This window comes from Mobula birostris, chromosome 28 (genome assembly GCF_030028105.1).
Source record: "Mobula birostris isolate sMobBir1 chromosome 28, sMobBir1.hap1, whole genome shotgun sequence".
In the NCBI taxonomy this organism is placed as follows: domain Eukaryota; kingdom Metazoa; phylum Chordata; class Chondrichthyes; order Myliobatiformes; family Myliobatidae; genus Mobula; species Mobula birostris.
Window position 1 is genome coordinate 21551923 of NC_092397.1, and position 5781 is coordinate 21557703.

General features: G+C 45.1%; 1 non-coding gene across 1 annotated transcript; it reads left to right on the forward strand.

The window, feature by feature from the left end:
• The first annotated feature begins 5699 nt into the window (after positions 1–5699).
• trnas-aga (transfer RNA serine (anticodon AGA)) lies at positions 5700–5781 on the forward strand. Its single transcript has one exon. It is a non-coding gene; the product is annotated as a tRNA-Ser (tRNA).

Consider the following 5781-nt stretch of genomic DNA (forward strand, 5'->3'; position numbering starts at 1 on the left):
CGCTAGTGAGCATTGAATTTTGAACATTGCAAATCGTCAATCTACCCAATCGTCAGGTTTGCAATTAGCACAATGATGCGTTGAGTCTCAACGTGGACAAGACTAAAGAGAAGATTCATTAGGCCAAGGGATCGCTCATTACCGCAAATAAACGGCTCCTCCAGAGAGAGAGAGAGAGAGAGAGAGTGGACCACCAAACCTGCCCTCTGAACGCCACAAAGAACAGCAAGAAAGCGCACCGGTGTGTCCACTTCCTGGCTTCAGTGAGACCTCCCCAACCCCTCTTCAATCTGTTTTTATTTCACAGGAGCATCATTGAGAGAGCTCTAACCACTTGCTAAACCGTCTGGTACGAGAATCGCAAGACATCCGACGGCAGGACTCCACAGAGGGGAGAGAGGACTGCTGACAGCAGCTCACTTTCACATTCAGACCCAGTGATTTGCGGACTATTGAAAACTGACGGAATTCTGATCTTCATTCGATCATATGGACGGATTGGGAGGTGAACGGGACTCGGGACTGGACAAAATAAATCCCGGAGTGTGGGTGTATTCTCCGCTGCACCTCAGACTGCGGTCGCTGCTCGTTATGTCGGAGACTGACCGAAATAGCATACACAAATGGAGGAGAAATTCAGCGGGCCAGGCAGCATCTCCACAGGAAACACCGACTGTTTACTCCTCCCCAGAGATGCTGTCTGACCTGGTGATTTGCTCCGGCATTCAGTGTTTGGGATTTCCAGCACCTGTGTTTATAGCCTAAATAACAGCCCGCTGACAGAGAGAAGGAAGGCAAGGAGACACAGAGGGAGATAGCCAGTGTGTCTGACTGCAGGGCAGTAGGAATAGGGCCAGAATGATAATGAAAATCAGATCCGTTGCTGAAATGTCGGGACGAGATATCCAGCTGGGTCGGAGCACAGAGACCGGATAATAACCGGATGGGGCAGGAAGTGATGAACAGGGAAAGGAGGACGGGGTGGAAGGTAAAAGCGTGAGAGAGACACGAGAGAAATTAGACAGGGAAAATAATCCAACAAACAAAACAATAGATAATCGGGGGAAAGCGTCAAAATTAACAAATAGAAAGACAGGAGAGGAACAGAGATATTTACCTATCAGCAGAATGGCGCGGCGGGAATGTGCTGGGCCCGTTATCCAGAGGCCGACAGATGGAAACCATCGTCTGTTATTCTTCAGCAGAGTATTTTACCGCAAATCGCCGTCACGTCACCTGTGAACACAGCACACATTTCACTTAAACAGCAAAACTTGTACTTCTAATTGAAATTTCCATCCACTCACTTCATCACTTTCCGAGATTTGTTGAGAACTTCGCGGATAAAACGACAATTGCTGTTGTGCTCAGCGTTTGTCCAACACATCTTGTTCTCCACTGCATGAAGCTGTGTCTGGTATTGAACAGACTGGACAGAAAATACTGGAAACACTCATCACCTCAAGAAACATTTGTGAGTGATGACACGGCATTAACCTTTCTGATTGTGACACTGAATTAGAAATGGTGGGAGAAAAAGAGAGCTTTCAGTGTCAAAGAAGGTGAGAAGTTGTGTGGGAAGTGAAAACGGGGACATCTCAGATAGGGCGAGACCAATACTCGATGACGGTAAGACAATTCGGAAAGAGAAACTCTGGGCTGAAATTGCAGACGCACTACGGGCAGAAATTTTCATTTCATAGAGAAGGATGTAATGTGACTGAGTGATTCCAGACCCAGACGTTTATGAGACAAGTGCTGAAAAACAGGTACAACACACGGCGATCGCCGGGAATCGAACCCGGGTGAGCTGCTTGAAAGGCAGCTGTGCTCATCCCTATACCACTGTCGCTCCATGTTGCGGGAGTTTCGAGGAGTGAAGCGGCTCCCATGCTCCATGTGATTCCACCAGATCCCGAGCCGCTCTCTGTCGGATCAATCCTCACTCTGCAGCAGGTTTTATTCCTGCAAATGGCGCCTGCCTCACGCATCAGCAACTGTGAAAAAAAAAATTATGATTGTCCATGTTCTTTAGAAAAACCGATGAATATGTAAGTATGAGTTGAGTTTAGGAATAAATAAAATAACCACCAAAAACGACATTGCTGGGATTATACTGCAATTCTCTCCATTTTGAGGAGCAGATCTGCTGGCAAATCACACAGAAATGTCATATTGTAGATAGGGTTACAGCAATCAGATATTTCAACTTCTCCAAAATTAACCAGATCATTTTTTGTGCAAGATAACAAATGGAATTTTTGAAGTGCCTCTGGAAGAGTATTTTTGTTCCAATCCGTCGATAGTCCTATCGAACTAGGTTAGGAAATTCACTCTGTAACTTGTAAATACAGTAAACAAAACTCGCACTTTATTGTCTCTGCATAAACAACAACGTAACTGTGTCGACACCGGGCCAACAATTTAGAACAGGAATTCTGCTGTTCCCGCTATACCAATACTCACTCAGACTAATTTTCTCATCTATATCACCAAACTGGGGCATCTCAGTTGGCCAAGTGATCCATCCTTTCTTCTCCCAGTCACTGACTTGGGAGTTCTTCCTTGCGATGGTGGGTTTCTGGAAAGAGTTATCGCTGCTAGCACATTCGAAGTTTCCACTTTTATATTCATATTTTCCAGTTCAGTTATCCCATTCCAGTGTCATTGACTGTAGGTTATCTGAATGGCTTGAATTCTCCTTTCTGTTGACTCTGCTCCAGGTCAGCATCCATTTATTGCCCTCTTCTCAGCAAGCGTCAATCGGTAGTTTATGGCTCTTTGTTCCCTTCAGGAACCAGTTTGTGTCATGGTCCGGTCCGTGAAATCTGCATTCCGGTTCACAGTCCAGTCGTGGACTCAGGACTCCGGGTCTTCCAGCTGTCCCTTGTTTTGATTGAGTTGATCATAGGCACCTGATTCCCATCTTGGAGTTTGGAATATAAGTAGCCTTGGGGTTGCGTGCAGGCTGCTAGTTCGTCTTGCCAAGATACTCTGGGAGTAACCTGCCTGTGGAAGGCTGGAGCGGCCACTCCATCTTTAGGCCGCGTTGGAGAACCATCGCTTCATGGAGCCTTGCTGTCGGTAGTCGGAGCTGTCTTTGTGGTATGGATTCGGCTGTTTCCAGGGTCAGCTGAGTGGCTGCCAGCCACTCCGAGCTAGGTAGGGATCTGGTTGTTTCCGTAGCCAGCTGAGGTTGCTGGCCGAACTGCGACTCAGAGCAACCCCGATGCAGAGGTGGAACTTCCTGTAGTTCTTCGGTGTTTGTCTCTTCTTGTCCTCGTCTCCGTGGGGTAAGTCAGGCCGTTTCTTCCGTTGCCTGCGGGAGGATCTGTCTTGTCTTGTCCACGCCTCTGTGGGGTAAGTCAGGCAGTTCTGCCGTTGCTCTGCATGGGGTCCTGTCTTGTCTTGTCTTTGCCTCTGTTGGGTAAGTCCGGTCGTTCTGCCGTTACCCGACGGATGGACCTGTCCCACCTTGGTGTGGAGATAGTTGAGTTCTGGCTTGTCTAAGGTTAAGTCCCAGCTCTCTGTCTATGTACTGTCCTGTCTCATGTTAGTGTGTTAAAGATGAGTCCCGGCTTTTTGAAGTATAAGTCCCGGCTCTATGTTGATGTACAGTTCCCAGTCTGTCTCCGAGTCTCAGCCTCCGCAGGCCTCAAGAGCCAAGACTCCAGCCTGCAGGCTTCTACACTCTAGATCCCAGCCATGTGTTCTGTAGTCATGTCATGTCGTTGGCTGGTTCTAGGGCCCGAGCCCGAGGCAAGACCCAGGTTCTGGGCCATTGTCCAGACTCTGGCTCGGAGCCCAAGCTCCGAGTGTATATCTCCTTGTCCGGATTCCCTGTCTTGTCCATGTCCTAGCCCATGTCTGTGTTCTTGTCCCTGCTCCTTGTTTACATCCTGTCACGTCCCTACTCTAGTCAAGTCCTGTTCCTTGTACTTCAGTGTCTGTGTCTTGCTGTTGGGTCCACCATCTACGCCCCCCCCCCCGCCATTGTGACAGTTTCAATCACTCCAGACAGGGATTGACCCCAACATTCACACATTTGCATGTTATATTATATCAAAAACACTTCACAATAACTTCTAATTTGCAAAAGATTTCTTAACCCGCAATTTACCTGAAGCAACGTTGTGTTTACTTTAAAACACCAAAATTTTCATCTCATAAAATGGAAGATGTAAAACGGTTCCACAAAATTACATATTCACTTCCAAGTACATGGCTGGTACAAAGACACTTGTTCTGTCTGCTTCCACTGTCCTTGAGCCATTCGAGTTCTATGTTATGTTGCATATTTGAAATCTTCTGTGGCCAACATCTCCTCCTTTTCGATCCACGGAAAGTTCTGGCGATCACATTACTGTTTATGTCTCAGTGAATATAGCACAAAAGGAACAGCAGAATTCATGACTATATCAAAAAATACCGATAAGGATTTAAAAATATTGTCATAACAAAGCGTGAAGAAACATGATAACATGTAACCAATTTCACACGATATATCAAGGAATTTAACAGTAATTAATTATTTTAAAATACAACATAGCTATAAGAAATTAAACAAGATCAACACAAAGAAATTTTAGAATGGCATGTGCTTTTCAAATATTGAAGTTATTAAAGTTGGCCTTAAAAAAAAAAAAAAAAACAACAACAACAACACGGGGGGAAATGTCTTGTGTAACCATCAGTACAAAGAGCAAAGCAATAATAACATGGGAAGTAAAACATATGCATTTAAACCTCAGTTCCAAACTTTATTCCAAAAGGGATGGATTCTGCAAAAAGTCATTAGCTAAACCCACATAATATTTAATAGTCTTGGATAACAGATCCCATAGTTTAATAACATGTTTAAAACATTAAAAACCAAAAAAAAAATTGCAACTTAGAGTTCCCTTCTTGTCAGATACGCTTGAAGTATCAATGGAATAAGTATTATTCACCACACCAAGCAAATACCAACATACATTAGCCTCATTTCCTTTCCACACTTCGTACTACATGCAACCTTCAGTGGAGCCTTCGACCATTGAGGCCACTCATTAGCAGAATTCCCGCACCAATCGCTTCTGAACAGCAGCGTGTTTTAATTGCTACTGTGAGTTTAATCCATTGATGGATTATCTACCTTGGCTTGTTCACAACAGCTGTCCAGACTGCAGTCAAGTTAGAGGTAACTTAATAACAACATAGCCCAAAAAACTACACAACGCAACACCCAGTGCTGAATTGTTTTTCCCCAGTAGGCTCAACCAAACAGATATCTCAGAGGCATTCCACGTATTCATCAACTTGATTTTCCATCTATATGGCTATTGAAATACTCCCTCTGACGTAACGTTGCCTTTCTTACATGTTTTTTTTTCTCTGTCTTCCGCTGTAAATTGTAGACCAGATCCGTGGCTACAATTCGAAAGTCTATAAAATACTCCCATCAGGGTCGTTTTACCCAGGAGTTTCTTAATCCCCGCAGAAGGATTCTACATCTCCCGATCCTGCTCTGCTCTGACTGAGACTCCATCCAATTCAGTGACTGATTTCCTGGTGAAAGGTCATTGAGCTGAACGTGAATTCGGTTTCTCTCTTCACAGACGCTAACAGATCTGCTGAATATTTCCAGCAATTCCCGCTTTTAGTTCAGGATCAACCCTGTTTATCTGACTCCGGGATTTGAATCCAGCTGTGAAGAACTTGTAGTCGTGGCCGAGTGGTTAAGGCGATGGACTAGAAATCCATTGGGGTTTCCCCGCGCAGGTTCAAATCCTGCCGACTACG